Source organism: Rhipicephalus microplus, chromosome 2 (genome assembly GCF_043290135.1).
Source record: "Rhipicephalus microplus isolate Deutch F79 chromosome 2, USDA_Rmic, whole genome shotgun sequence".
NCBI classification, from domain to species: domain Eukaryota; kingdom Metazoa; phylum Arthropoda; class Arachnida; order Ixodida; family Ixodidae; genus Rhipicephalus; species Rhipicephalus microplus.
This window is the reverse complement of record NC_134701.1, coordinates 68942189-68953187: the sequence shown is the minus strand read 5'-3', so window position 1 is coordinate 68953187 and position 10999 is coordinate 68942189. Positions and strand designations below refer to the sequence as shown.

Genomic DNA, 10999 nt, shown 5'->3' with positions numbered 1-10999 from the left:
CACCAAATTATTACTGTGATAGCAAAGCAAAATCATGCACATTAAATTCTACAAAATATATGATAAATATGTCGTTTACTTAGCCCTATGTTTATTAAGTGTATACCAACCAACACATTTCTGTTTTCACCTGACGTAATATCTATTTTAAATGAAATCTTAGTAATCAATACAAGACAGTTCAACGTTACGTGCACTAAGACATAGCTAAGTATTAAAATGTAAATAAGACCTGGCTTATGTAGTCTTGACTTAGAAGCTGACGAAGCAGACTAAGCATACGATCAACTTAAATACCAGCGAGAAGCTAGGCAATTACAAGCGCCTTCACGGCTCCAGCCTTGCACAAGTATTGCAAGTTGACTAAATTATTTTCTATGCAAAGACGCTGCTGTTCAGCGCCCGATCAAACATATCACTGTCACACCAGCACCAATAAAGTCATAGGTTGAAGGCGGATTTTCTCAGAATCAACGAGTATGTATCCAAGTCTGCGCATCACTCAGTTTGGCAGTCGCCCGAGGCGAAGATTGGGTCCACCCATCACTCTTGCCTTTGCCATGATACAGTGCTCATGCCGCAACGTCTGCGAGCGGCACGATTGTCCGCTTTATGGCGCAGACCACGCAGACACGCACAAGGAATTAGGTTTTATATATTCACGTGGCTACAATGTCTCGCATTCATTTTCAGCACGATTTATCCACTAACAGGCGCGTCGCCGCCACGATGTGACCTCCTCTGGCGACAAACTGACCTCCTAGGGCACTGCAATATTTGATAGAAGCAAAACTAGCAGCACGAGGGTGCTTCGTGTGCATGCACTTTTGCTGCCTTTGAGACTGGAAGTTTTAATGAAGTAGGTAGAACGAAAGAACCTACTCGAAATAAAACAATTGCCCACGAACACACTTGTGGGAGGCGCGATATTGAGTTGGCAAAACGCTAGCCCGACAACCACGCTGACGTCGCTGCGCTGATGAAATGTTGGCTGAGTCGCGGCACTCATGTCTCCGCACATGGCGTTTCTTTGATGACCGCCGCGAATAGCCCACACGCGTTTCTGACGCCACACGTATTACTTTGGCCATTTTCATCAAAGCTGCTATCAAGCCCTCCGCCCTGTCTTCATTTTATGACAGCCGTATAGCGAGGTCAGGGCAAACTTGTGCACCCGAGAAGCTCGGGCGAACCTGTATGGCTCCTCAGAACCTTTATAATTCCTCTTCAATTCAGACTTTATCCTATGAATGCGAATTGCCAGAAATTTCACCGGTGATTCTTCATCCAATCTTTTGGATAAAATTGAAACATAAAGCCCTGGTGTCATGTGGCGATATAATGATGCCATGTTATGTGGCAATGTGGCAATATTGCAACTAGCGTAATGCTTGTGTGTGAGGTGTTTCGCCTGAGCTCGGAAACAGGGGGTCTTATCTGTCGAATTGAGACAGGGCGTAGGCTTATCATGCTATAATATGTGCTCGTAATGACTCTAACCCCTTAGGGCTTGCGCAAAGCGTTTCAGTTTCTTATATAGTTTCAACCCACAGCTGGCACTAAGAAAATCGTTTTCGTCATTGTATAGCAGGTTCTCGGCCTGAGTGAAAACCTCAGTGTTTCGTCGACTGACTCTGACTTGCAAAGAGGTTGACTATAAAGGTGAGGTCTTGTATGCTTGACACCCGTAGTTAGCAAAGATAAACTTCAAGTTCATGTTCGCTTAGATGCCGCATGCACGGCGACGTTCGGATGCCAATGTTCATGAGCCTTCTAGAAGTTAGGCTCCCATTCATAGTGAGTACTGATGCGATGTTAGAAGTGGGCGACATCGAGAAACGTATCCGTATTTATTCTATTTAAAACTCCTTGTGGAAGTATGTAAATTATGTCAGCCGATAGTAAACATTTTAGCAATCGTGCATAATTTTGATTGATATGTGCGGTTTAACGTCCCAAAACCACCATATGATTATGAGAGATGCCGTAGTGAAGGGCTCCGGAAATTTCGACCACCTGGGGTTTTTTACGTGCACCCAATCTGAGCACACAGGCCTACAACATTTCCGCCTCCATCGAATATGCAGCCATCACAGCCGGGAATTGAACCCGCGACCTGCGGGTCAGCAGCCGCGTACCTTAGCCACTAGACCACGGCGGCGGGGCATCGTGCATAATTTCAGGAAATTTTCGAATTCATTTCAAGGTGTGTAACTTTTTTCCTTACCTGCAGTCATGTAAGTTGACGTGAACATATAGCACATCACCGCGAAAAAGAATGTTTTGAGGAAATTGTACATTTGAGTTTCGTTAACAAATAAGCATGGTCACATGCAGTTTACTCGACAGAAGAGAAAGCTTATTTCGGGGAAAATCTCTGTTTTATATTAGGACCTATATACCTATAAATAATATTTAGGTTGAGCGAATGGTAGCGCGATTGTAGTGCTATAGGCATGGGGGCCCGAGAGTAGAACTTGCAGTTAGTAAAGTTGTAATTAACCGTCAATTATTTACTTGTCTTATGATTCTATGTGGTTATTCTTTTCCGTGCCTTCAAAGGCCTTCTGCACTTAACGTGCTCTTCCACTAGCTCTTGTATGCATACTACATGCATGCGACAATAGAGCTTGATGACTTAACTACTTGAGGTCACTTCGTATGACGTCATTTGGCGCTAATGTTTGACAAGATAAGATTACCAACACAAAGATGGAACAATCATGAAGGACGTTTGTTCGTCCCGAACGTTTCGTCTTTCTTTGGGCTGATAAATTTATGCTCATTGTGAATGAACACGCCCAAGCAGCAGTTTTAAGGAAAGATTCGACAACGTGAATTTTCGCATCATTCGTGCTGCCCTGGCGGGCTTGCCTCTTTTATTGAGCACCTAAGGCTTGGTCATGGCTCTTTATATTGAACTGAGATTTACGATTTTGCACTAGTTACGACTGTCGGGGAACAATTTAAGAGCCTATAGCTAAGCTATGCTCCGTCGTTCGCCACTGCGATCAAAGCCATTCAAAATTTTTCAATAAGCATCATCAATAAACTTATTAAATCACTGTTGCTTGCAGTAATTTGTATTACCTTCATCAATATTCTTGCAGACAAATGGTACTTACCCAAAGTGTAATGCTCTGATGTGTACAATAGATAGTGCGTTGAATAGAATTCTCATCTTCAACCAGCATCAACGATTGTCTTTGTCAAGACGTTTCGTAAATATTGCTGAAATGGGAAGTAAGTGTTCGACAAGATAAGTCTGAAAGTGAAATAAGAGTACTACTTTGCACTCGTGCCAAGAAACGTCACTCTCTTTACTGAGTCTTGAAAAACCTCCAACTTCATAGGCAGTGCAAACGAATACTCACTAGTTATATTCATCAACTGTTGTCTGTAACGTGAAATGTTCTGACGCATGTGATCATTTGTGCACTGATGTTAACAGTATGAGCTTCGAATCGGATTTTTTACAAGATTGCACGAATAGTAATAGATTCAAACAAAACACAGCTCTTCTTCTTTCCGGTTTTTTGAAGGTTCCTGTTTCAGCTATACAAGAAATAAAAGCTATTTTGAATAAAGGTGTTATCACAGAGCATCTGCGTTGCACATTCCAAACAGAAGTTTGCTTTTGCCGTAATGACTGAAACACGGAAAACACTGAATGCTTGATCAATCATACACCAACACTTGCTGAGTGGCACCAAGAAAGATGCCGAGAAAAGTTTTGCGCTTTATCATGCATGTAATGAAATACGACCTGTAATACTGCGGCCTGTATCACCACTTGCGCTGATGGCGGCAAGTTCCTGTTTCTGGCGTGTTTTTTATCATTCATTGCAATGCACGACGTACCCCTAGTTTTCAAAAGATAAGTTGGCTGGTCTTCTACGAGCTGCACTTCACGAAGGGTTTATCCATTTTTTGCGTGAACGGTTATATACATTATTGAGCAGGTGTCGGAAGCCCTTACAAAGGTCATCCATGTGGACATTTAGCGATATCTTATCACAAGTCAGTACAAACAGACAGCTTCATCGGGTGAATGGTAGCACTGTAGAGCACGCTGAAAGGCCTTCCTCAAGAGTCGACGTGTTTCTTTAAACGCAGGAGCACTGTCTTTTAGTAGCATGAAGAGGGTGCTTTTCGGGCTCCGAGAGAAGCCAGAATTTGACCCGCAAATTGCGTGATCGAATGGAGGCTGTGGCGGCTTCATTTTTGATGGTGGCGAAAATGCTTTAGGCCCAAGTGATCAAATTTCGGTGCACGTTAAAAAGTCCCCGGTCTTGCTATGTGGGGTTTAACGTCCCAAAACCACCATATGATTATGAGAGACGCCGTAGTGGAGGGCTGCAGAAATTTTGACCACCTGGGGTTCTTTAACGTGCACCCAAATCTGAGCACACGGGCCTACAACATTTCCACCTCCATCGGAAATGCAGCCGCCGCAGCCGGGATTTGAACCCGCGGCCTGCGGGTCAGCAGCCGAGTACCTTAGCCACTAGACCACCACGGCGGGGCAAGAACCTCCAGGTCTCTCATAATCATATGTTGGTTTTGGGACGTTAAGCCTCACATATCAATTAATCAGCGCAGCCAGGAGCAGTTTGTAGTGCCCAAATTTGAAAACCGTGCTGGAGAAGTTCGACGAAGGTCACGAGACATTTAGATGTTACACTTTCTTTATTTGTTCTCACATGGCTTCAGCCTGAAAGCCCAGTGGTGATGTTAGAAACCATGCGTTATTTCGCACAACATATTGTGGCAGTATTGGTGCCCCCTTTAGGGGCGGCGAGAGTAGTGACAGCTACAAACTGTACGTTGCTACATTTGCAGGGTGCGCCTAGCACGAGTTAGCGTACCATGTTACTGCAAATCAGGATAGTAGCCATTATGCGAATGGCAGATTTTACGCGCATTTTTTTTGCCCCAAAGAGAATGGTGGGGCTCTGAATGTTTTGATAAAATGGCGTATTCCCAGAATCGTCACATCGCCCCCTACTCTTCGAAAGCGTGCCGCATTCCTATGACACATCGAGTAGTCCTGCTTTCGATGCTCTGCCTCCACTCTTTATAGTACAATCACCTGACTCCTGTTACCTCAATAAAATTTACCTAAGGAGATAAGGAACATATAAAACGCCAGCTGGGTGACAATAGTCAATGTGCACAAGTAAGTTTTCTTCCAGGTTACGCTTTATTGTAAGACATTATGTGATTATATTGTGATCTCACACTGAATCGTCAATAACGACGTTATGGTCAAACGTTGCGTCGCTCAAAGAAACTGTTATTCCATGAATGTACACTACTGGTCCCGATCCACGAATACCATCCACACGAGTCACATGCTGCCTATACCATATACATCGTAATATAAGGATTGTTCGGCGGCAGAAAACGTTCCTAGCTCAGATTCCCAATACAGTCCCAACTGCAATGACGAGTGGTAAATAGGAATAGGAAACTACGCTAACGCAGCTGCACGGTGAAGGAATACTTTAGGTGAGCGATCACTGAGACTATTCGCTGTCCAATACTGTTCTGGTTCTCAAGGAGCCCGAGTGATAGCGCTACGAACTTTGCCCCACCTTCTCCCCTCTCGCTGCAGGAAAGCCCCGTGACGTAAGAAAGTACTGGCGCCATGGAGGTTGAAAAAACGGAGAAAGGAAAGTATTTCCTTCCTCCATGAGCGGTGCTCATTCTTTGTCGCCGCAATTTACTCATCGCGCCCTCACCCTCCTCTCCTGTCACCCTTTTTTCGCGGCGCCGCTTTATGTGCATCGCGAGGTTGATATCGCGTTATAACCCGGTTTTCTCCGATTTGGAAACAGTCCCCCACGTGCCCAATGTGCCTTGCGGAATTTGCCAGCAGCCCGCCACGGTCCTCCGTCCAGTGAGCCATGTATCGGCATGCCGCAAATGAGGATATAATCGGTTCCTCCCTGCCACGCGCTCGCTTTGCAGCGTTCGCTCACCTGAAGTATTCTTGCACCGTGCCCGGCTGTCATAATTCCCGCTAGTAGCGAAAAAAAAAAGACTTCTATTTTTCCTGTCTTGCATTTTACCTGTACGTATAAGCATTCCGGAGTGTCTTGAAACGTTGTAGAATATTTTACAATCTTGAGATAAGGTTGAGCCTGCCACAACAAGAACGATATTTATTCTTGAACCGATGTGGCAACCAACAGTAAGGCTTCCATCTTTGATGCTATATCAAAGATTGTCATCAAAGATTGCACCTTTCTGCAGATTAGATTGCCAGGCACGCCTTACTGCATATCAGATTGCCTACGGTCGATGCGCGTTTTGCCGCTATCAGTATGCAGCGTCTATTGTTTGTACTTTCGCTTTATAATTCATGGTGCCCAGTTTTACCAAAACAAAGTGTTTCATCTTCAACACGCTGAAGGCTGCCTTCTTCAACGTCATAGCCACCAGACAATATTCTGAACGGGTGTCTATAATACGACAGTACTGAAAGTTGGGCGAGTTGGTACTCGCCCAACTTTCAGTTATATAATACTCTGTTATATAAACTATAATACGTCTGTTCCGAAAAGTTGACATAGCTGCATTTGTGATAATGCCACATTTTTGATAATGCAACCAATTATAAATTTTTGCTAATATTTTGGCTATTAAAGTAGCATTGCAAAAGGGGTGGCACAAGAGCCATCTTTTGAACAATACGTGCCTAATTGAAGCCCATCACTGTTTTTATGAGCTATGTGTATCTGTTTACATTGCCAAATAACCCCCTACCCAAAATGTCGAGGATGGAAAGAAGTGCAGAAAGAACAATACTCGATATGATGTAATATGAGTTACTAGGCCATAAATGGATGCGAGCGCGTGGGGTCCTATTAAAGTGTCGAGGCTTTTGCAAGTTCTAAACTACATTTCATGCACAAAGGAGACGCACTTAAACAAATATAAAATCTCAGAAAATGCAGTAGCTACCTAATAATCATCCCTTATAACGAGAACTCTCCCTCCACTTTCCGTAAAATATTTATGATCACCAAAGAAAAGATGAGGATGCGAAAAGTTTATGTGGAGCTATATACATGGAACTGATGTCCGCTGACCTAGCTTCCACTGCTGGCCCGGTGCCCAGGAGGTCTTGGACAATGGTGACTGACTCGGCGGGCTTCGTGTCCCTGACACGTGCTTCCGGGTTGTAGCTGAGGAGGGTGGCCTCACAATTCTCATGAGTAGTGATACGCGCAATCTGGGGTTATAAAAATGAGTGCGTTTGAGGATTGCCCCGAACGATGTGCTAAAGATTTACATCCTCTCCTTGAATGAGTTTACAACTCCTGAAATTACTGAGAGGTTAACGCACGATATACTAAAGGAGGTCGAAAGGAAGAAGTCGGCTGCTGAGCATAGTTCAGGTGTGTTGGATCCACCGTATAACCTTGTGATACGGCAAACGCGTATTGGCTGAAAATGATCTGCGAAGACTTCGCAGATCTACGTGAATTTCACCATAACGTGCTATAGCGAATCGCGAAACAGGAAACTAGCACTGGCATTGAGGCTACTGGCAACTGCAAACAGAATCCCGTCAATAAGCCAAGTTTTGTTCCACACGCAGCTTGGCGCAGTTTAATTATGCAGTGTTCGTCACATAATACTGCAGCCAGTGCCAAGGAATCATGAGTAGATTTGGATTGGTGTATGTGTAAATAAAACACCCTGGTGACGGTCGGGCCACCCACTGCTCAGGCCGTGAGTGACTAATCAAAGTGTAACTGTACAGGAGGATATGAAAACCTGAAAAAAAAACGAAGGGCGCCAAAGATAGTCAGTGGTGGTCAGCCTCGAAATAAAAGCAACATGTCAGAAAATAAGCAGTCGAGAAAATTGAAGTGTGAAAATACTGACAAACTGGCTGCCGTAAGCGCAAGGCGCACATTCTTTTTAAATTAAACTCAGGGGAAGCTTCAGTGGAGCACAGTAGGGTGATTCTAGGATACTACCACGCAATATCTGGCCGAGTTAGGGGATTCTAGGTGACTTTCACGTAATATTAGATGCACTAAGTGGGCTGCTGACACATGGCAATCCTATATTGTTTTGGTTTAGAAGCAGTTTCAAGCCATGGCGCTACTCTGCGGTATAACACCTGCTGCCACGCAGAATAACTGAGCTCCATTCGCGCTTGTAACTGCATAACTTTATTATTCACCTGATATCCATCTTCGTCTAAGTTTTGCTTCAAGAGCAAGACAATGATCTTTCGCTAGTAACCATTGGTGCTAACACCGACGAAGACGACAGAGTCTTGGCGTGTAAGCTATTCAAAGGCATTGCAATAAATCGCAACAGCAACTTAACAACCTTGCAAGCAACATTGAAAGGTGTCTAAGCATCATTTAAAATGGCGCCCAGTGAATACGCTCATATTCTCAATATTAAACAACTCTAATAAAAAGACGTTCGAAACTCTACAATACTAAATAATCATCTGCTATTGATTCATTTGCGGAGTTTAACGTCCCAAAACTACGATAAGAATATGAAAAACGCTGTAGTGGAGGGCTCGGGAAATTTCGATCACCTGAGGTTCTTTAACGTGCCTCCAAATCTGAGCAACACAGGCTTACAACAACAGGCCTACAACAGGCCTACAGCCGGTATTCGATTCCACGACCTGCGGGTCAGCAGCTTGATCATCTGGTAGATAACTATCTAAATTGGGCAGCTGCCAATATCAAGCCATGACTGAATTACCTATGCCTGTTCGTCAGGTGTCTAAACCTGAACATTCTCGGCTTGCACTGTCGTGACAATGAAAACTAGCTGAGAGTACTCATTGAGCTCGCTGTGTACCTTGAACACACTGCCCCGACTAATGCAGATGGACTGCGTTTGTTTCCAAAGAAACACGGCTAACCACCTGTTATCTTCGAATGTTTTGTCAGTCCGGAAGTAAAGGAAACATGGCAAGCCAACCTCCCGCCCCCCTAAAAAACTGAGACAAAAACGAGGGGCCATTTGTTTCTCTGGTAAACTCACGACTTATCGCAAATGGCTACTTTCACTGACCCATGGAAAAGTGGCTGGCATTGGTTAGCGTAAGCTGGCAATGGAAAGACAAGGCTACCACAAGGAAACAAGCAGGTAATATGGCTAAATGAAATGAGGGGAAGATCTCGCTAAAATTTGATAACCGGCCAGCGCTGCTATTTTCTACATCAACTAATATTCATTGAGGGTTTCGATTTCACTTGTTCAATTCAAGTGTCTTAGGCTGCAAAGATAACGTTAAAAAGCCGTTTATTTGTATTTGGCTTTAACACTCACTGCCTGAGGAAAAAATAACGAACTTAGTAGCTTAACGATCATCATCAATATTTTGAGTTTCTACCTTTTACAGAAGCATGGTACAGTGATAACTGGTGTGCCGAGCACTGATAACTAATAAGAATTCCGTGTATCGATCATGTAAGCGTGAAGGCGGAATATGCACGTGTATCGACATGGTTGTTGCTTATTCTGACATACCAGTATTGTGTTTCACTATATGAGAAGTAGAAAGCCTTGCATTATTAACTGATAATACCGTTCTCATGAATGCGTACCGTCTGCCATCAGGTCCTTATCAAAACTTTTACAGATTCCTTGAAGATACATTCAAGAACTAATTGAGAAACAACCAGAAAGCTATTTACACTGGCAATCTCAACATTAATTTATTCTCCAATGACGAGCTCACAGAAGATCTTCTTTACATAATACAGTTGCAGATTTCACAATTTAATTATCTTGCCGTAAATAAGAGCATATCATTCCGAAAGTACCCTTCACGAAACGTCTAGAAACGCTTGACTAGACCCGTTCACCAGACTATGACATACATTGGGGTGAATTGCAACAATAGCTGTAAAAGCAGCAGGCAAAGGAAACAAAAATCACGCAGCAAAAAGCGCTAAGGAAGTACGTATAGAGACAAAAACAGCAAAAACCCTATATACGCATCCCAGATAGAAAAGCGTTTTTAAATTACAATTTTTACGAATAGACTCATTTATTCTGTAAATATAAAAACTATTCGCAATCGGCTAAGCTTCAAATATAAGTAACAAGCAGAAGTATTATATTGAGCAAAAAGAACAATCACAGTTGCACACATGTCATTACGCTTGAAAGAGACCAGTAGTGGTTGAAAGGAGCAGTTTATTAGGTCGTGAGGGGCAGCTCAGAAACGGCCGACTGGTTAGTGATCTTCGTGATCCTCTCGCGCTGTTTTAACTTGGGGCGACAAGCGCGTTCACCGTAGGTTTCGTTGTCTTCGTCCATGTGCGCAACATTGCACTCCGAGCAGTCGAAGGCAGCAAGACGAGTTAGTCGAGTTGTGGTGTGTACAGTTTCAGGCGGGCAGCGTGAAGCATTAAAGTTTTGGCAGCTCGTCGACCACTCGCCGTGAGGCGAGGTATTACAAAGGTGACCTCTGCAAGTCTGTCGACGATGACAAAAGGCCCATTGTAAGTGGCCAAAAACTTTTGGCATAACCTCGCTTGCCCATCGGAGTACACAACCACGCCAAATCAACACGGCGATAAGTCACAGATTTGTGGTGACTGTCATAGCGTGCTTTCGCTTTGTTTTGTGATGCCAATGTGCATAGGCAAGCTATGTGACGCGCCTCCTCGGCGAGGCAGAGGGTCTCGGCGAGTGACGTTGGTGTGATCACGGAGAGGTAAGATTGTGTCGATTGTGTGCCGGGGTGAACGCGCATATAGCGAAAAGAAAGGGTTCTAACCTGTACTCTCATGCTTCGTGGTGTTGAACGCATACGTAATGAACGGAAGTACGTCATGCCCGTTCTTGTGGTCGGATGAGACATACATAGACACCATGTTGATAATCATGCGGTTAGTACGCTCCATCAGCCCATTCATTTGGCGGTGGTATGGTGTTGAGTGACGCAGGCGGGATTCACACAAACGAAGTAGCTCCTCCATGACCTCCACTGTGAATC

At 44.0% G+C, this 10999-nt stretch overlaps 1 protein-coding gene across 1 annotated transcript in view; it reads left to right on the top strand.

The window, feature by feature from the left end:
• The first annotated feature begins 1551 nt into the window (after positions 1-1551).
• Positions 1552-10999, top strand: part of LOC119169861 (uncharacterized) — a 127942-nt gene continuing 118494 nt past the window's right edge. The window contains exon 1 of the mRNA XM_075886557.1: positions 1552-1662. The gene's annotated coding sequence lies outside the window, so the exon portion shown is untranslated. The remainder of the gene's footprint in view (positions 1663-10999) is intronic.